We start from the raw sequence: 22,598 nt of genomic DNA on the forward strand, positions 1-22,598 counted from the left end.
TATGTTTGCGTATTTAGAGAACAGAGAGGCTTTCAGTCCTTAATTTTCAAGCTTGTGCTCCTTCTCCACTGGAGAAACAAACATACTCAACAATCCATGAATACGTATTAGCACAACTGCAAAAATAACATTAAAATAGTAATTACTATGCATGCTTAATTATATTTTCATAACTTTTAATGGATGAAAGTTATACCAAATTATATGGCTGAAATAAAAATGATTAAGAAGTTGAATAAGAATAAAATTATTACACAAACATCTTGAAAGGCTAGTTAGCAATATTTACAGAAAGTGAACCTTAAAAATAATGAGTTAATGAATTCATCCACTGGGATCTTACCAGAAAATCTGATAGTATGGGAATAAAAATTCACAGCAATATATCACAATATTGTGTTTAATATACTATATATGATATAGCATAAATAATATATAAAATTTTGATGTACTTTTCCTTCAATAGGACTATTATGGGATTCTTGAAATACAGTCAGCAGAGGATAGACCTTCTTCAATCCTGAGAAGCAAAATGAAAGTATGAGCAGTGGAAATCAGTTCAAACAGTTCCGGGGCCAACTGTGACCCTAATCCTTCTGGACCAAAATGACTGACAGATCCCACCATTTCAGCCTCATCCCAGAATACAGGACAGTTGAAGAAGGGGAAGATAATGTAGAAAACTTTTTTAACTTATTTTTTAAAATTGTTTGTTTTATTTATTGTTGATGTTGACCATACAGACAGCAAAACATAAACCAATTCAACAGTTTCTTCATGTAAAATTCAGTGACTTGGATTACATTCGAGTTATGCAACCATTCTCAGCATCTTTTCCTGAGTTGTTCTTCTCCCCTTAACATTAACTCACTGCCGCTAAGGCTCCTATCTAAACTTTCAAGTTGCTGTTGTCAATTCGCTCCCATATAGACAATGCTCAAGGCAGGCATTCTTTACTAGTTAAACTGAATTATTGTTTCGTTTGGTTTTAAGAAGATTTGTGGGAATATTTTTGGTTTAAGGTTTAAATATTATCTCAGGGCAATAGTTTCAGTGGTTTATCCAGCCTCAATGGCTCCAGAATGTCTGGATTCAACAAGAACTTTAAATTCTGTTCTAAATTTTCTGCTTTTGATCAAGATTATTCTATAGAATCTTTGATCAAAATGTTCAGTACTGGTAGCCAAGCACCATCCAATTCTTCTGGTCTCATGGTGAAGGAGACAATTGTAGGCAAATAGGTAGCAATTATTGTTCCTTAGAAGCTTTTAAAACCCCAGCTACTATGCAATGAACTAGGAGGCAGAACAGAAGCACCAAACACATTATTAGGCCAATTACTTGGAACATCTCACGAAACCATGACCTAAACCTCCAAACCAAGGAATCAAATTCAATGAGGTGTTTGTACATAAGCAGCCTTAGCAGCTACTCTTTTTATTTCATTTTTGTAAATATATCTATCCTAGGTTTTTTTTTTTTTTTTTTTTAGGTATATATCCAAATTATATGAAAACAGAGACTAAAACAGATACTTGTACACCAATGCTCATTACAGCACTATTCACAATAGCCAAAACACAACACATGAATGTACAGACAAAATGTGGTACCCACAAAGAATACTACACAGCCAGTAAAAGAAATGAAGTCTTGATAGATGCTTCAATATGGATTGAGCTTGAAGACATTAAGCTGAGTGAAACAAGTCAGTCACAAAAGGAGAAATATTGTATGACATCACTTATATAAAAAGAGAAAAAAAGGCAAATGTATAGAGACCAAAGCTTATTAGTGGTTAGGGGAGAGAAGGAACTTCTATGTTTTTGAACTCTTATGTTTTCCCGATGGCCTAGCTTCTAATCATAAACTCTCTTAATATTAATTTTCATTGTGCTTCAATCTTTTGTGATTTTTTTTTTTTTTTGCAAAAAAGTATATGACTTAAGTATTTGTGATATTTTTCTTATAATTCTATCAGTCTTTCTTTCATACATCTTAAAGTTATGGTGTTAGGAGCAAAACTAATTTGAAATATAAATCTTCCTGGATTATAGGTTATACTTATGATTGTGAAATGTCTATTTCCTAGTCTCCCTTAGTCTGGAAGTTCTGCTAAAACCTGTCACCATGGGTGACCCTCTTGATATTTGAAATACCAGTGACGTAGCTTCCAGCAACACAGCGACATTCAAGCTACCACAATATGAGAAACTGACAAATGAGTGGTGGACCTAGCACCATGATCTTCAAAATGTTTTCTACAGCATTATTGGGGAGCTCTGTAGAAATTCAAATTATATTCCCTCCAACCTAACGAAGCACGAACACTGGGAGAGAGAACAGGAATTTATTGTTATCAAGCCCTCCAGGTGATTCTAACATCCACTAATTTTACAGCCACTGGCTTAGAGGCATGGGTGCTTCCACAATATCTATGGGCCTACAACTAGAGACCCATTGAATAAAGACAAGTCTGCAGTGTCAATGTGGAAGAGAAAATATTTTAGTACACATTGGAAGGCAAGGCAGAAGGGGTTGTCTAAGAAGTAGACATCATTTTCCCTCAAACTCTTTCGGTCTGCAGTTTTCCCAGTTTAGAGTAATTCCATGAGACGACACTGTTTAAAAGACTCATCTAAATATTAATCAGCCATGAGTTGATCTTATTTAGAGTTGTATAAAGTAGTTATTTAGACCCCTAAATGAAGGGCCTTCCACAAGATAACACTATCCAAGAAGGATGCTTGAGGCTGGCCAGACATTTCTATGGACATGCCTACAATTTCAGTTTTACTGATTTCCTACAACGTATTTACTTGGGCCATGGTTTATTTGTGTTTTAAATCAAGAACAGGACCTGATATATATTAAAAAAAAAAAAAACGTAAGTATCAAACTGAAAAAAAAAAAAGAATATTGGCTTCACTCTTTATCAGGTACTGTTCTGAGGAAAAAAAATATTGGGTGAAAACATTTAAGGCCCCTGCCCTCACAAAATGTTTAGGCCTATTGAGAAACTGGCCATTGACTCCTAAGATTTTAACATTGGAACTGGATGGATGTTTGTCACCTTTCTTCAAGATATGGGCCATAAAAGAAGAGTAAATTTAGAATTGGAAGAAAAATGAAAATGATAAAATCATTTTGGATAAGTACAGTCTAAAGTTTCTTAGGACATTCAAATGGAGATGTTTAATAGTTGACCATATGTGTTCAGATCTCACAGGTTTAGAGTGGAAATAGGAACCTTGGAACCCTATGGAATCCTAGGTTGAACTCTTGGAAGTAAATGGCATTCTCTAGAAATAAAAACCGATGGAGAAAAGGAAAGAGTTCAGCGCTGACCCTTAACTAAATCTAACAGTTAGAAGCTGGGTAAGAAAGAATGATATGAAAAAGGATAGTGATAAAGAGTACAGGTAGAAGAGGTTTCCACCGAGTGCAGAGGACTAACATAGACAGAAATCAGATTGTAAATCAATTATTCAAAGAAAGAGATTAGTAGAGGTGGAGATTAAAAGAAGGCTTTTTTGTAAAACAGAGAAAAAAGGATACAGGAGAAGTTAATGGTTATTGAGGAGATTCTATCTTTAGAAAGTTTAATTATTAATTAGGAAACTAAAACACCAACATGGGAGCATTAACCAATACAAAAGACAGAAAGAAATATCGACGATCAAATAAAAAATTTAAGCTTCTAAATCGAAGAGTTAGAACAATGAGCAAAATAAGGAAATAAAAAAAATGAAATCAGAAAACACAGCTTGAAATATCAGAAATTAGAACTATCACAATTGTCCTAAAGCTATGAAGGTTCTGTAGAAGAATAAAATAAAATTTTCATAATCAAACTAAAGGAAAAAAATTAAAAGATACAAACAAAATTAGAATGAAAGGGGAATAATACTCCCTGAAAGAGGAAATTAAAAGTGCCATAAAAATACATTACAAAACCTTATGCAGGTTAATTTTAATATCCCAGTGAAAGAGATGATTTCCTGGGAATATATAAGTTATAAAAATGTATCTCAGGAGGGACAGAAACCTCAACATATCCTAACAGTGAAAGTATTTGGGACAATCATCAAAGTACTATTTTTTGGGCTATAGCCCAAAGGGATAATTTCAGATATATTCATGTGTGAATTATTTCAATTTTCTTGGGACAAGACACTCCTGATATTATAAAGTTTTACCAAAGTAAGGAAAAAATAGAAAGCTTCTAAATTATTTATATAAATAGGAATAAAATTGATTAAAAAAACCCTATTGAAGATAGTACAGAAATTATAAAAAAAATTACTTACATAATTTCGATTCATAAACATTAAATACAATATTAACAAATATAAGTCAATAACATATTAAAATAACAATATCCCATAGTAAGTGATCTTTTTCTGCAGATGAAAAGTTGGGTCACTAGTTGGACATCTATAATATACAGTACCATACTAATTAACTGAAGAAGAGAGAGAATATTTGGATGTCCTCCTCCATACCCCAAATAATATTTTGCAAAATTAAACATGTGTATCAACACAGAAAAAAGAAGAAGACCCTCAATGAGATTGATTGACACAGTGGCTGCAACAATGGGCTCAAGCATAGCAATGATCGTGAGGATGTCACAGGACCAGGCAGTGTTTTGTTCTGTTGTACGTAGGATAGCTATGAGTTGGAACTGATTCAACTGTGCCTAACAACAACAACATCAACACAATTTTATATCATTAATAAAATAAGAATAAATGGATGCTTCCTGAATGATAAACGCTTTTGAATTGCATTCCTCTGATGACTAACGATATATATAAAATGTTTCTATGGGCTTATTGGCCAATCTTTTTATATTCCAAGGCAAAGTGTAAATGTGCCCACTCTAAATGTTTGCCTGATATATATATATATATATATATATATATATACACACATACATATATATGTATGTATGTGTAACTGCATTGTTTCTCTCTAACATTTATTGTAAATGGTTTAATATATTCTGGATAAAATTATTTTTTAGATATATATATTGTATTTTCTTTCAGTCTCTGATTTTCTTTTACATTGTTTCATGATATCCTTTGAAAAGCATATTTTTGAATGTTTGATGAAACAAATCAAAGAAGTGTTAAATAGACATACCATGTTTATGGGTCAGAATATTCAGTATTATTAAGACACCAATATTCCACATATCAAAGTACAGATTCAAAGCAATTCCAATCAAAATATAAGCTGGCAGATGTGGAGTCAACGTGACACTATAAAAAAAAAACAAAACAGCATGCTATCCCTCTATAGCAAAAGCCTGAAATACTAAGTAAAACATATACAAACATCAATCTTGGAACCCTAAGCATCAAATGAAGGGATAAAGAATTCAGTCAAGCATCAAATGGAATAGGAAACTGACAGAGAATATAAAACAAGGATAGCTACAGCGTGGAGGTCTCATATTAATTAATGCACCATGGATTCACCATCTTGGACCTCAGCAACCAAGAATGGCAGACAGGGAGTATGGGAAGGCAACTTAAGGAAACCCCAACAGAAGATGGAGCACCTAGTAACCAGGGATACACGATTTCCCACCCACACTCTCTTCCCTCTACGTGGCCTCTGCCATTTTCCAATAGGCCACAGTCGCTCCGCCAGAGAGAGACCAGCTCAATTCCACTTGGGTCCCTCCTACCCCCAGGAGTTAGCTCCATCAGTGCCCTGTGTGCTGTCCCTGCCCCTTCTTGATGGGCTGTTTCACAGTGCTCAGCTAGTGAGCCACTGGCACATAGCCTTACTCGGACTGCAGTGCCCCCACTGGTGGCTCCTTCTGCACCATTTTTTTCTTTCTTTTTTTCCCCCTTGGTTTCTTCTCTTTCTCTCCCTTCTTTCGTTTCCCTTCTCCTGCCAATCTAGCCCCATGTGCTGACCCCGCCCCTTCTTGATGGGCTGTGTCACACAGCTCAGCTAGAGGAAACCAACACAAAGCCTCTCCAGGTCCTCGCCACCTCACCAATAGGCTCTGTCAGCACCATTTTTTTGTCGTTGTTTGTTTTTTTCTCTCTCTCCATTCCTTCCTTTCCTTTCTTCTGTCCAGCTAGCCCCATGTGCCATTCCCTCCCCTTCTTAACAGGCTGTGCCACACCACTCAGCTAGAGAGCCATTGGCACACTGCCTCCCAGGGTGTGAACCACCACCACTGGTAAGCTTCTTCAGTGCCATTTTTGTTGTTTGATTGTCTGTATTTTCTTTTTGTTGTTGTTTCTTCTCTATCTTCCTTCCTTCATTTTGTTTTTCCAACCTATCTAGCCCTGTATGCTGCTTATCCCTTTCTAGACATGTTATGGGGCACCGCTTGCTTAGAGATCTTTTTTTTGGCACATGACCTCCCTAGGTCTGTGCTGTCCTCACAGGCTGGCTCCCTTAGCCCCAGATTTTTTTTTTATTATTATTCTTTATCTTTCCACTTCTCCCTTTTCCCTCTCCTTTCCTCTATGTCCTATTCTACCTTTGCAACTATCTGATGGGCCATGCCATGCCACCCAGTGAGAGAGACAACATTTAGACACAACCTCAATTTCACACTACCCCCTACGGCCATCTCTCCCTACACCATATTTATTTTTGTTGTTTTCTTCTTTTTTTGTTGTTTTTTCACTCTTTCCTTTTCTTTCTTCTGCCCACCTAGCTCCATATACCACCCATGCTGCTTCTCAACAGGCCAAGCCACAGTGCTTAGCTGGAAAGCCACAACCACATGGTCTCAGCTTGTGTGCCCTGCCCCCATCCGCGAATCCTACTGTGCTGCCATTTTTTTACATTTTTTCTTTTGTTTTTTGCTTCTGTTTCTCTCTAGTCTTTCCTTTCTTTCTCTCATACACTTAGCTCCACACATGATATCCTCTACTTTCTGTCTTGCCAATCTGTACAGCATGCTGAGCTCCCTACCCCTGAGTGGCACTGGCGTGGTTCGCTGTACACCTGCTTGGCCCCAGTGTGTGCCTCAAAAGACCCATCCTGCCCCTCTCCTTCTCTCAACCTGTCCTGATATGCCATAGTTGAATGACTAGCCCTGCCCAGGTGGACAAGTTGGTGAGAAACATTGTGCCCACAGATGAGCAGCTAACAAAGTGCGTCCAGCCCAGCTGCCCAGACATAACCAAATAAAACAAAAAGCAAAACAAAACAAACAAATCTACAATCAATAAATTAAGAAAATAATTCCTGAATGTCCTGAAGACAGAGAATAATTTCAAAACATATTTAAAAAAAAAAAAAGAATGGCTCCAGAAACAGACCAAAATAAACCACCAGATGAACTTCTGCTAGAAGAAAAGGCACTGGAATTGCCTGATAGGGAAACTGAAGATCTAATATTCAGGGCTTTCCAAGAAACGAAGGTAAATGCAGACAAAAACTAGGATAAAATAGACAAAATCTTGGAAAATACGGAAAAAAATCAGGGAAAACTCAGACAAAGCAATGGCAGAATATAGGAAAATAATACAGGAACAAAATGTGAAGATAAACAACTAGCAATCATACAAAATCAACAATTAGGAATACAAAACATAAAAAACAAGATTTCAGAAATGGACCATGAAATAGAAGATATTAAGAACAAATTTTAAACAAAGGACGATAGGATCAGAGGAATTGAAGACAAATGCTTGGATACTAATTTGTCTGAAGAAAAATTGGAGAAAGGGTGAGGAAAAATGAAGAAACCCTAAGAATGATGTGAGATACAATCAAAAGCAAAAATTTGCATGTGATTGGAGTTCCAGAATGGGAGGGGGAATGAAAGACACAGTGAGAATCATTGAAGACATGCTGACAGAAAACTTCCCTAATATCATGAAAGATGAAAAGCAGACCATCCAGGAAGCTCAATAAACCCCACATAGGATAGACCCAAAAAGAAAATAACAAAGCCAAATCATAATCTCACTCGCTAAAACCAAAGACAAACAAAGAATCCTGAGAGCAGCTTAAAAGGAATGAGAAGTAACATAGTAAGGAAAAACGCTAAGACTAAGCTCTGATTATTAATCGGAAACCATGCAAAGCATGGTGGTGAAGGAGCCTGACGGTGGGGGCAGTGCAGTCCGGGTAAGGCTATGTGCCAGTCGCTCTCTAGCTGAGCTGTGTGGCACAGCAATACAATGACATATATAACATCCTGAAAAAAAAAAAAAAAAACCAAAAATAATATATACTGCAAAATTCTTCAAAAAAATGATGGAGAAACTAGGACATTTCCAGATAACCAGAATTTAAGAGAATTTGTAAAAACCAAACCAAACTTATAAGAATTATTAAAGGGAGTCCTTTGGTTAGAGAACTAACAACATCAGACAAAACCTGAATCTAGGACACAGAATGGCACCAGCCAGGTACTAACCTAGATAATGAACTCTCAAGGATAAAACAAAACTAAAACATTTATAACAGGGAACCAGAGGGGTCAATCTGTAAATGATAACAACGGTGTAGGCATAGAACCTTCAAATGAGCAGGAAGTCAAGGTTATATAAAGTAATAAAGATTGGTTTAAACTGGGGTAAATTTCAAGGTAACCATAATGAAAATTAACAAATTTACTTATCAAAACAAAGAAGAAAAACATAAAGTCTCAGGAAACACAAAATCTGTAAAAATGAAATGAAAAAAAAATCCACAAACAAAAGGAATTCAGCACAGAAGAGTAAGAAAAACAAAAACAGCACCACACAAAGAAGCACTACAAAATGACAGCAATAAACTCACACCTATCAATATCACAATGAATATAAATGGTTTAAATATACCCATAAAAAGAGAGAGTGACAGAATGGATTAAATAAAACAGGGTCCATCAATATGCTGTCTACAAAGACATACCTTAGAAACAAAGACATGAATATATTAAAAATCAAAGGATGGAAAAAAAAAAATCAAGCAAACAGCAACCAAAAGAGAGTAAGAGTGGCAATACTAAACTCAGATAAAATAGACTTCAAAACAAAATCCTCCATAAAACACAAGGAAGGACATTATATAATGATTAAAGGGACAGTCCACCATGAGGACATTACCTTAATAAATATCTACGCACCCAATGACAGGGCTCCAAAATGCATAAAACAAACTCTAACAGCACTGAAAAGAGAAATTGACAGTTCCACAATAACGGTATGATTTTCATCACACCACTCTCAGTAAGGACGGAATATCTAGAAAGAAACTGAACAAAGATACAGAATATCTAAACGCCACAATCAACCAACTCGACCTCACAGACATATATAGAACACTTCACCCAACAGCAACAAAGCACATATTCTTTTCTAATGCACAAGGAGCATTATCCAGAATAGACCACATCTTAGGCCACAAAACAACCCTCAACAAAACCCAAAACACTGAGATAATAGAAAGCATCTTCTCTGATCACAACACCATAGAAATATAAATTAATAATGGAAGGAGCAACGAAAAAAAGTCAAATACATGTAAACTGAATGACACCTTGCTTTAAAACCACTAGGTAATAAAAGAAATCAAAGGTGGAATAAAAAATTCCTAGAATCAAATGAAAATGAAAACTTATATCAAATCCTTTGGGACATAGCAAAGACAGTGCTCACAGGTCAATTTATATCAATAGATGCACACATTAAAAAAGAAGACAGGGATGAGATCAAAACATTTAGCTACACAACTTAAACAAATAGAAGGAGAACAACAAAAGAAACCCACAGCCACCAGAGAAAGGAAAAAATAAAGATCAGAGCAGAGATACATGAAATAGAAATAGAAAAACAATAGAAAGAATCAACAAAACCAAAAATTGATCCTTCGAAAGAATTAACGAAATCAAGAAATCATGGGCCAAACTGACAAAAGAAGAAAAGCATAAAGTCTCAGTAAACAAAACCTACAAAAATCAACCAAACAAAAATCCACAAACGAAAGGAATTCAGCACAAGAGAGTAAATAATCCAAATTAGAATGAAATGGGGAACATTAATGATCCAATTAAGAAATGAAATGGGGGACATTACAACAGACTCAACTGAAATAAAAAGGATCATAGCAGAGTAATATGAAAAACTATACTCCAATAAATCTGAAAACCTAGAGGAAATGGACAAATTTCTAGAACCACACTATCTATATATGTTAACACAAACTGAGGTAAAAATAGGAACAGCCCCATAATAAGAGATTGAAAAGGTAATTAAAAAAAAAATCCCAACAACAAAAAAAGCCCTGGCACATATGACTTCATTGGCAAATTCTAGTAAACATTCAGAGAAGAATTTGTACCAGCACTACTCACACTATTTCAGAACATAGAAAAGGAAGAGCCACTTACAAATTCATTCTATAGCCAGCATAACCCTGATACCAAAACAGGCAAAGATACCCAAAAAAAAGAAAATTACAGACTAAAATCTCTCACGAATATAGAAGTAAAAATTCTCAACAAAATTCTAGCCAATAGAATTCAGCTCCACATCAAAAAAATAATACACCACAACCAAGTGGGATTCATACCAGGTATGAAGAATGGTTCAAATTTAGAAAATCAATCAACGTAATCAACCACATAAATAAAACTAAAGAACCACATGATCATTTCAACAGACACGGAAAAGCATTTAATAAAGTCCAAACCCATTCCTGATATAAACTCTCAAAAAGATAGGTATAGAAGGGAAATTACTTAACACAATAAAGGACATCTATACAAAACCAACAGCCAAAATCGTAGTTAACAGAGAGAGACTGAAACATTTCCCCTGAGAACAGGAAAAAGACAATGGTATCCTTTATCACCACTCCTATTTAACCTTGTGCTGGAAGTCCTAGCTAGAGCATTCAGGCAAGAAAAAGAAACAAAGAGCATTTAAATTGGTAAGGAAGAAGTAAGACTGTCTCTATTTGTAGATGATACTATACATTTTTTTTTTTTTAGAGAACCTAAAACACACCACAAACGAAATACTGAAACTCATCAGAGTAGTAGGATACAAGATAAAAAAAAAAGCATACAAAAATTAGTTGGATTCCTATGCATCAACAGAGAACTACAAAAAGAAAATCAGGAAAGCAATACCATTTATAATAGACCTTGGCGAGGGGGGGACAACTTAGTAATAAATCTAACCAGGGACGTAAAAAACTATACAAAGAAAACCACAAAACACTATTGCAAGAAACCAAAAGAGACCTACATAAATGGAAAATATACCATGCTAACGCATAGGTAGGCTCAAAATTATGAAAATGTCAATTTTATCCAAAACAATCTCTAACTACAATGCAATCCCAATCCAAATATTGAAATCATTTTTTAACAAGGTGGAAAAAGTAATCATTAACTTTATGTGGAATGGAAAGGAAAGAGGCCCCAGTTAAGTAAAGCTATTAAAGAATAAGAATAAAGTAGGAGGACTGGCACTGACACACCCAGAACCTAGTATACGGCTACAGTAATCAAAACAGCCTGGTACTGGTACAAAGACATACACACTGACCAATGGAACAGAATCGAGAATCCATATGTAAATCCATCCAGGCAAGGTCAACTGCCCCCACGCAACTGTCAATTTGTCATACTGTGGTGACTTGCATATTGCTGTGATGCTTGAAGCTATGCCCCCAGTATTGAAATATCAGCAAGGTGACCCATGCTTGAGAAGTTTCAGCTGAGATTCCAGTCTGAGAATACTAGGAAGAAAGAACTTGCGGTCTACTTCTGAAAAGAACTAGCCTGTGAAAACCTTATGAATAGCAGAGGAACATTGTCGGATATAGTGCCAGATGAGCTTCACAGGTTGGAAGGCACTCAAAAGATGACAGGGAAGAGCTGTCTCCTCAAATTAGAGTCAGCTTTAATGACATGGATGGAGTCGTGCTTTTGGGACCTTCATTTGCCTATGTGCCACAACTAAAAATGAGAAGGAATAGCTGCTAACATCCATTAATAATTGGAACAAGGAATGTACAAAGTATAAATCCAAGAAAATTGGAAATCTTCAAAAATGAAATGGAATGTATGAACATTGATATCCTAGGCATTAGTGAGCTGAAATGGACTGGTACTGGCCATTTTGAATAAGGCAATCATATGGTCTACTACACTGGGGATGAAAATTGGAAGAGGAAAGTTGTTGCATTCAACCTCCAAAAGAAAATTTCAAGACCTATCCTGAAGTACAAAGCTGTCAGTGATAGGATAATATACATACATCTACAAGGAAGAGCAGTTAATACAACTATCATTCAAATTTGCACAGCTACCTCTAAGGTCAAAGATAAAGAAACTGAAGAGTCTTCTGAAGTCTGAAATTGATCAAATATGCAATCAAGATGCATTGATAATTACTGATGATTGAAATGCAAAAAATGGAAAGAAAGAAGGATCAGTAGTTGGAAAATATGACCTTGGTGATAGAAAAGATAATAGAGATCATGTGAATAATTTTGCAAGACCAATGACTTCCTCATGGCAAATATCTTTTTTCCACAACAAAAGTGGAAACTACATACTTGGACCTTGCCTGATAGAATACACAGGAATCAAATCGGCTACATCTGTGGAAGGAGACAATGGGAAATCTCAATATCATCAGTCAGCATAAGGCAAGGAGCTGACTGTGAAACAGACCATCAGATGCTCATATGCAAGTTCAAGTTGAAACAAGAAAATTAGAACAAGTCCATGAGAGCCAAAGTACAACCTTGGGTATATCTCACTGGAAATTAGAGACAATCTCAAGAATAGATTTGATACATTGAACAATGATGGCTGAAGACCAGATGTGTGGTGGAATGACATCAAGACTATCACACATAAAGAAAGCAAGAGGTCATTAAAAAGAAAGAAAAGACGAAAATGGATGTCAGAAGAGACTCTGAAAGTTACTTTTGAATGTTTACCAGATAAAGCAAAGGGAAGAAATGATGAAGTAAAAGACGTGAACAGAAGGCTTCAAAGGGTGATTCGAGAAGACAAAGTAAAGTATTATAATGACATGTGCAAAGACCTGGAGGTAGAAAACCAAAATTGAAGAACATGCTGGTGATTTCTCAAATTAAAAAAAAAAAAAAAAAAAGGAAGAAAAAACTCGAGCCTCCTCAAGTTGCTATATTGAAGGATTCTACCAGGAAAATATTAAATGACACAGGAAGGATCAAAACAAGATGGAAGGAATACACAGGGTCACAGTACCAAAAAGAACTGGCCGATGTTCATCCGTTTTAGGAGTAGTATATGATCAAGAACTGATGATACTGAAGGAAGAGGTTCAAACTGCACTGAAAAAGCATTGGTGAAAAACAAGTCTCCAGGAATTGGTAGAATACCAATCTGTTTAACAAACAGATGCAGCTCTGAAGGTCCTTACTCACCTATGCCAAGAAATTTGGAAGACAGCTACCTAGCCACCCAACTGGAAAAAAACAAAAAAACAAACAAAACCCATGAGATCCATATTTATGCCTATTCCAGAGAAACGTTCTCCCACCAAGTGCAGAAATTATGGAACAATATCACTAATATCACACGCAAGCAAAATTTTACTGAAGATCATTCAAAAGTGGCTGCAGCAGTACATCAACAGGGAACTCCCTAAATTTCAAGCTGAATTCAGAAGAGGTCGTGGATCCAGGAATACCATTGCTGATGTCAGATGGATCCTGGCTGAAAGCAGAGAATACCAGGAGGATGTTTACCTGTGTTTTATTGACTATACAAATGTATTGAACTATGTGGATCATAGCAAATAATGGATAACATTGCAAACAATGAGTATCCCAGAACATGTAATTGTGCTCATGAGGAATCTGTACGTAGATCAAGAGGCAGTAGTTCGAAAAGAACAAGGTGATACTGTGTGATTTAAAGTTAGGAAATGTGTGCGTCAGGGTTTTATCTTTCACCATACTTATTCAATCTGTATGGTGAGCAAATAATCTGAGAAGCTGGACTATATGAAGAAGAATGGGGCATCAGGACTGGAGGAAGACTCATTAAAAACCTGTCTTACTTAGATGACACAAACCTGCTTGCTGAAAGTTAAGAGGGCTTGAAACACTTACTGATGAAGATCAAAGACCACAGCCTTCAGTATGGATAACACCTCAGCATAAAGAAAACAAAAATCCTCACAACTGGACCAACAGGCAACATCATGATAAATGGAGAAAAGATCGCTATTGTCGAGGATTTCATTTCAGTTGTATCCACAATCAATACCCATGGAAGTGGCAGTCAAGATATCACTCAATGCATTGCATTGAGGAAATCTGCTGCAAAAGACCTCTTTAAAGTGTTAAAAAGCAAAGCCATCCCCTTGAAGACCAAGGTGCGCCTGTATCAAGCCATGGTGTTTTCAACTGACTCATATGCATTTGAAACCTGAACAATGAGTAAGGAAGATCTAAGAAGAACTGATACTTTGAATTATGGAGTTGGCAAAGAATATTGAATATACAATAGATTGTCAAAAAAATGGACAAATACGTCTTTGAAGAAATATAGTCAGAATGCTTCTTTGACTCAAAGATGGCAAGACTCCATCCCATCTTTTTTGAACATGTTATCAGGAGGGATCAATCCTTGGAAAAGTATATCATGCTTCCTATAGTGGAGAGTCAGCGAAATAGAGGAAGACCCTCAATGAGATGGATTAACAGTGGCTGCAACTATGGGCTCAAGCATAGCAAAGATTGCGAAGATGGCACAGGACCAGGCAGTGTTTTGTTCTGTTGTGCACAGGGTCTCTGTGAGTTGGCAACAACCCACGAACACCTAACAACAACAACATGGCCACCTGATCTTTGACAAAGGCCAAAAGTCCATTAAATGAAGAAAAGACAGTCTTTTTTTCACAAATGATGTGGACAAAACTGGAAGTCCATCTGTAAAAAAAATGAAGCAGAATCCATACTACACACCATACACAAAAACTAATTCAAAATGGATCAAAGAACCAAATATAAAATCGAAAACTATAAAGATCATAGAAAAAACTACAGTCAACAGTAGAGGGCTTAATATGCGTCATTCATAGGATAAACACCATAAGTAACAATATACAAACATTAGAACATAACCTAGATAAGTGAGATCTTCTAAAAATTAAACACTTTTGCTCATCAGAAGATTTCACCAAAAAAGTAAAAAAGAAAACATACACACTGGGAAAAAATTTTGGCTATGACAAATCCAGTAAAGCTCTAATCTCTAAAACCTATAGGAAAATCCAACACCTCCACAACAAAAAGGCAAATAATCCAGTTAAAAATTGGGCAAAGGATATGAACAGACACTTCACCAAAGAAGACATTTAGGCGGCTAACAGGCACATGAAGAAATGCTCATGATCACTAACCATTAGAAGAATGCAAACCAAATCCACAAGATAACATCTCACCCCAACATTACTGGCACAAGTCAAAAAAACAGAAAATAACAAATATTGGGGAGGCTTTGGGGAAATTGGAATTCTTAGGTACTGCTGGTGGGAGTGCAAAATGGTACAACTACTTTAGAAAATGATATGATACCTCCTTAACCAAAATTCAAACCTTTTGCCATACTATACGATCTAGCAATTACACCCCTAGGAATACATCTTAGATTAATAACAGCAGTCACACAAATAAACATATGCACACCCGTGTTCATTGCAGGATTATTTATAATAGCAAAAAATGGAAACAACCTAAGCACCCATCAACAGATGAATAGATAAACTGTGGTACATACACAAAGGGAACACTAAGCAATGATGAAGAAAAATGATAGATCTGGAGGGCATCATGCTGTGTGAAATAAGTCAATCACAAAAGGACAAATACTATGTAAGACCTGTGTTATAAAAACTCACGAAAAGACTTACACACAGAAAGAAACCATCTTTGATGGTTACTATTTTTTTTTTTTTAGGGAAGGGAGGGATAAGGAGGGAAAAGCACTGACTAGAAAATAAACCAACAAAGAAACAAACCCGTTGCCATCAAGTTGATTCTGACTCAGAGTGACCCTATAGGACAGAATAGAACTGCCCCACAGAGTTTCCAAGGAGCACCTGGTAGATTCGAACTGTCAAACTTTTGGTTAGCAGCCTTTGTTCTTAACCACCAGGGCTTCCAAACTAGACAATAGATAAGTGGTGACTTTGGTGAAGGATAAGACAGCACACAATACTGGGAAAGTCAGCACAACTTGACCGGAGCAAGGTCATAGAAGCTTCACAGACATATCCAAGCTCCCTGAGGAACCAAATTTCTGGGCTGAGGGCTGAGGACCATGGTCTTGGGGGACATCTAGCTCAAGTGGCATAGCATACTTTATAAAGAAAATGCTCTACATCTTACTTTGATGAGCAGTGTCTGGGGTCTTAGAAGCTTGTGAGGGGCCGTCTAAGATATTCCACTGATTCCACTCTGTCTGGACCAAGGGAAAATGAAGAAAACCAGAGACACACTGGAAAGATTAGTCCAAAGGACCACAAGAACAACAGCCTCCACCAGAATGAGTCCACCACAACTAGATGGTCCCCAGCTACTACCACCAACTACTTGCTGACAGGGATTATAGTAGAGGGTCCCAGACAGAGCTGGAAAAAAAAGTAGAGCAAAATTCTTATTTCTCACTCCCCCGCCAACAAAAAAAAAACTTACTATCCTGACAGAGACTGGAGAAACTCTGAGCGTGTGGACTCCAGACACCTATTTAAGTCCGAACTGGTCACTTCTGATTTTCATCCTTCATCCAAAGATAACAACAACAAAAAAAAAAGATAAAAAAGAGAGGCCAATAAAACAAAAAGAGACTAAAAGGGCACAGCAGCCCAGGGGCAACGACTAGAAGGCAGGAGGGAGCAGGAAAGGTGGTAATAGGTAACCCCAGATCGAGAATGGGAGGGTGTTGACACATCGTGAGGTTGGCAACCGATGTCACAAAACAATATGTGTATTAATTTCTTAACGAGAAACTAAATTGCTCTGTAAACCTTCATATAAAGAACAATTTAAAAAATATATAAGCAGACATATTTATAAATTAACAAGCTGATTCTAAACTTTATAAATGAAAGTAACGTATATAGCCAAAAATATTATTAAAAGAAAAACAAAATTGGAAGACTGATTTCAATATTGCTAAAAAGTTGCATTGTTTAAGACAATGTGTACTGGGTAAAATAGAGATGCAAGATCATTGGAAGAGAATGGGAGTGCAGAAGTAAACTCACATATATGATCATTTGATTTTTGATAAAGGTGTAAAGGTAATGAATTGGAGATGAGAATCTTTCAATACATAGTCTAGAACTACATAAGCAAAAAAAAAATCAATTGTTTATAAAGTATCTGACCATTTATATGGCACCATATAAAAAGTTTAGATCAAATGGATCTAAAATTATGGAACTTCCAGAACAAAGTTAGTAGAAAATCTATAAGACCTTGTGTTAGGACAGGCTTTTTCAACCTCCACATGACTGACATTTTGAGCAGGATAATTCTTTGCTGTGGGTGGGGCTGTCCTGTGCATTGTGAGATGTTTATCTGAATCTTTGGTCTCTACTTCCTAGATGTCAGTACCAACCCCACCACCCTCCCCCCCCCCACACCAGCATTGTCTCTAAATGTTTCTGGGGCTAGGGGGGTGTCAAAATCACCCACAGAAGAGAATCATTGGTTTAGGCACTTTTTTTTTTTAGGATGCACAAATTTCTTTTTTTTTCCTTAAGACAAAAAAAGCACAAATTTAAAAGAATAGCTTATAAATTACATTTCATCAAAATCAAAAATATTCACTCTTCAAAACACCCTGTTAAAAAAAATTGAAAGTAAAACCATATACACTGACTGACTCTTCATTATTGACATGGTTGTTATTGCTCTTGTTGTTAGGTGCTGTCAAGTCGCTTCTGACTCATAGCGACCCCACGCAAAACAGAATGAAACACAACCCGGTCCTCGGCCATCCTTACAATTGTTGATACCCTTGAGCTCATTGTTGCAGTGACTGTGTCAATCTACCTTGTTGAGGGTCTTCCTTTTTTCCACTGACCCTGTACTCTGTCAAGCATGATGTCCTTCTCCAGGGACTGATCTTTCCTGACAACATGTCCAAAGTATGTAAGACGCAGTCTCGCCATCCTTGCTTCTAAGGAGCATTCTGATTGTACTTTTTCCAGGACAGATTTGTTCATTCTTTTGGCAGTCCATGGTATATTCAATATTCTTCGCCAACACCATAATTCAAAGGCGTCAATTCTTCTTTGGTCTTCCTTATTCATTGTCCAGCTTTCACATGCATATGATGCAATTGAAAATGCCATGGCTTGAGTCAGGCACAACTTAGACTTCAAGGTGACATCCTTGCTCTTCAACACTTTAAAAAGGTCCTTTGCAGCAGATTTGCAAAGCAATGCGTCTTTTGATTTCTTGACTGCTGCTTCCATGGCTGTTGATTGTGGATCCAAGTAAAATGAAATCCTTGACAACTTCAATCTTTTCTCCATTTCTCATGATGTTGCTCATTGGCCCAGTTGTGAGGATTTTTCTTTTCTTTATGTTGAGGTGCACTCCATACTGAAGGCTGTGGTCTTTGATCTTCATTAGTAAGTGCTTCAAGTCCTCTTCACTTTCAGCAAGCAACGTTGTGTCATCTGTGTAACGCAGGTTGTTAATGACTCTTCCTCCAATCCTCATGCCCCGTTCTTCTTCATATAGTTCAGCTTCTCGTATTATTTGCCCAGCATACAGATTGAATAGGTATGGTGAAAGAATACAACCTTGATACACAACTTTCCTGACTTTAATCAATCAGTATCCCCTTGTTCTGTCCAAACAACTGCCTCTTGATCTATGTAAAGGTTCCTCATGAGCACAATTAAGTGTTCTGGAATTCCCATTCTTTGCAATGTTATCCATAATTTGGCATGATCCACACAGTCCAATGCAGTTGCATAGTCAATAAAACACAGGTAAACATCCTTCTGGTATTCTCTGCTTTCAGCCAGGATCCATCTGACATCAGCAATGATATCCCAGGTTCCACATCCTCTTCTGAAACCGACCTGATTTTCTGGTAGTTCCATGTCAATATACTGCTGCAGCTGTTTTTGAATGATCTTCAGCAAAATTTTCCTTGTGTGTGATATTAATAATATTGTTCTATAATTTTCACATTCAGTTGGATCACCTTTCTTGGGAATAGGCATAAATATGTATCTCTTCCAATCAGTTGGCCAGGAAACTGTCCTCCCTATTTCTTGGCATAGGTGAGTGAGCAGCTCCAGCACTGCATCTGTTTGTTGAAACATCTCAATTGATATTCCATCAATTCCTAGAGCTTTGTTTTTCCCCAGTGCCTTCAGAGCAGCTTGGACTTCTTTCTTAAGTACCATTCGGGTCCTGATCATATGCTACCTCTTGAAATGGTTGAACATCGACTAATTCTTTTTGGTATAATGACTCTGTGTATTCCTTTCATCTTCTTTTGATGCTTCCTATGTCATTTAATATTTTCCCCATAGAATCCTTCACTATTGCAATTCGAGGCTTGAATTTTTCTTCAGTTCTTTCAGCTTGAGAAACGTTAAGTGTGTTCTTCCCTTTTGGTTTTCCATCTCCAGCTCTTCTCACATGTCATTATAATACTTTAGTTTGTCTTCTCGAGCCACCCTTTGAAATCTTCTGTTCAGTTCTTTTACTTCATCAATTCTTCCTTTTGCTTTAGCAGCTCAACACTCAAAAGCAAGCTTCAGAGTCTCCTCTGACATCCATCTTGATCTTTTCTTTCTTTCCTGTCTTTTCAGTGACCTCTTGCTTTCTTCATGGATGATGTCCTTGATGTCATTCCACAACTTGTCTGGTCTTTGGTCACTAGTGTTCAATGTGTCGAATCTATTCTTGAGATGGTCTCTAAATTCAGGCAGGATATACTCAAGATCATATTTTGGTTCAGTTTCAGCTTGAACTTGCATATGAGCAATGGATGGTCTATTCCACAGTTGGCCCCTGGGCTTGTTCTGACTGATGATATTGAGCTTTTCCACTGTCTCTTTCCACAGATGTAGTCAATTTTATGTCTATGTGTTCCATCTGGTGAGGTCCATGTGTGTAGTCGCCATTTATATTGGTGAAAGAAAGTATTTGCAATGAAGAAGTCATTGGTCTTGCAAAATTCTATCATTTGATCTCCAGCATTGCCTCTATCACCAAGGCCATATTTTCCAACTACTGATCCTTCGTTTCTAACTTTTGCATTCCAATCACCAGTAATTATCGATGCATCTTGATTGCATGTTAGATCAATTTCAAACTGCAGCAGCTGATAAAAATATTCTATTTCTTCATCTTTTTTTGGCCCTAGTGGTTAGTGTGTAAATTTGAGTAATAGTAGGCATATGGATATTATCCTATCATTGACTGCTTTGTACTTCAGGATAGATCTTGAAATGTCCTTTTTGATGATGAATGCAACACCATCATCTTCAAGTTGCCATTCCCATCATAGTAGACTATATGATTGTCCGATTCAGAACGACCAATACCAGTCCATTTCAGCTCAATAATGCCTAGGGTATCGATGTTTTTGTGTTCCATTTCATTTTTGACAATTTCCAATTTTCCTAGATTCATACTTCGTACATTCCAGGTTCCAATTATTAATGGATGTTTGCAGCTGTTTCTTCTCATTTTGATTCGTACTACTTCGGCAAGTGAAGTTCTCAAAAGCTTTAATCCGTCCACGTCGTTAAGGTCGACTCTACTTTGAGGAAGCAGCTCTTCCCCAGTCATTTTTTGAGTGCCTTCCAAGCTGGGAGGCTCATCTTCCAGCACTGTATCAGACAATGTTCCACTCTTATTCATAAGGTTTTCACTGGCTAATGCTTTTCAGAAGTAGACTGCCATGTCCTTCTTCCTAGTCTGTCTTAGTGTGGAAGCTCAGCTGAAACCTGTCCTCCATGGTTGACCCTGCTGGTATCTGAATACCGGTGGCATAGCTTCCAGCATCAGAGCAACACGCAAGCCCCCACAGCATGACAAACTGACAGACACATGGGGGATTGACATGGTTAGATTCCAAATACCAGGTCATTGTGTGAAAATCGATGTTATGTGAAAATGGAGGATGACCACATCAGATCACAATATTGAGGATGACTAATCAAAAAGAAAAGAAACCGACTGCCATCAAGTTGATTCTGATTCATAGTGACCCTAAAGGATAGAGCAGAACTGCCTCTTAGGGTTTCCAAGGCTGTAAATCTTTTACGGAAGCAGACTGCCACATCTCTCTGTCATGGAGTGGCTGGTGGGTTTGGACTGCCGACCTTTTGGTTAGCAGCTAAGTGCTTTAATCACTGTGCCACCAGGAGTCCTTCAGATCACAAAATGGAGGATGACTAGATCATTACACAATTATCAAATTACATAATTATCATGTTACATCATTACATAACTGGCAAATTACATCATTACACAGATGCCAAATTACATCATTATATAACTGCCAAACCACTGAGAATCATGGGCTAGCCAAGCTGACACATAACCTTAACCATTACAGCCAGCATTACTCTTGTCTGATTCCTTGGTGCTTGTTACTGCCAGACATACATCCTTAATGAGCAAAATAGGTAGTAGATTTTTTACTATTGTTGTAAATGTGAACTGTCAGATAACGAGACAGTCAATAAGTGAGGTGTAGGTGTGTATATTTGTTTGAAAAACATAACTGATAAAAGACTTATACCCTGAATACATAATTAAAACTCTTGTAGTTTGTAATAAAACAAATTTTAAAAAAAGAAAATTGGCAATTGACATTTACCAAAAAAGAGATATTGATGGCCATAAGCACATGAAAAGATACTCCATATCACATCATTAGGGAAGTGCAAATTAATACCAAAAAAAAAGGATACTACCAATTAGCTGTTAAAATGGAAAACTAACAATATTAAGAATGAGTGAGAATGCAAAGCAAAGGAAACTCATACTAGGACTACAAATGGCAGACCAAAAAAAAAAAAAAAATACCCACCAAACTCATTGCCATCAAGTTGATTCCAACTGATAGAGACCATATAGGAGAGCAGCACTGCTCTATAGAGTTTCCAAAGAGCTCCTGGTAGATAAAAACCACTGAGCTTTTGGTTAGCAGATGTAGCTTTTAACCACTGTACCACCAGGGCAGAGACACTGTAAAAGACCTTAGGGATTTTTTACAAAGTTAAACATACACGTCATACGTTGCACCTATCTCACTCCAAGGCATTACACAAGAGAATTTTGCATTGTCCCTGATCCTTGAGTCTTGTGCATTCTTCCAAGACCCGTAAATGGACAGAGGCCAACTTGTTAGCTTGCAAGCAGGGTGAAATCTCAGCTCTTTCATAGGACTTCACACTTTTGTATACTTTTTCCTCCCTTTAGAACATTCTCCTCCCTTGTCTCCATGCATGCCATCCCCATAACCCCAGTTTACCTGACACATAACCTTTTAGACCTTATCTGATGCTTCACATATGGGCTAGATGCCATACTTATATTCTTATATAGAATTTTGAATA

The sequence above is a fragment of the Loxodonta africana genome, chromosome 2 (assembly GCF_030014295.1).
Source record: "Loxodonta africana isolate mLoxAfr1 chromosome 2, mLoxAfr1.hap2, whole genome shotgun sequence".
Classification (NCBI taxonomy): domain Eukaryota; kingdom Metazoa; phylum Chordata; class Mammalia; order Proboscidea; family Elephantidae; genus Loxodonta; species Loxodonta africana.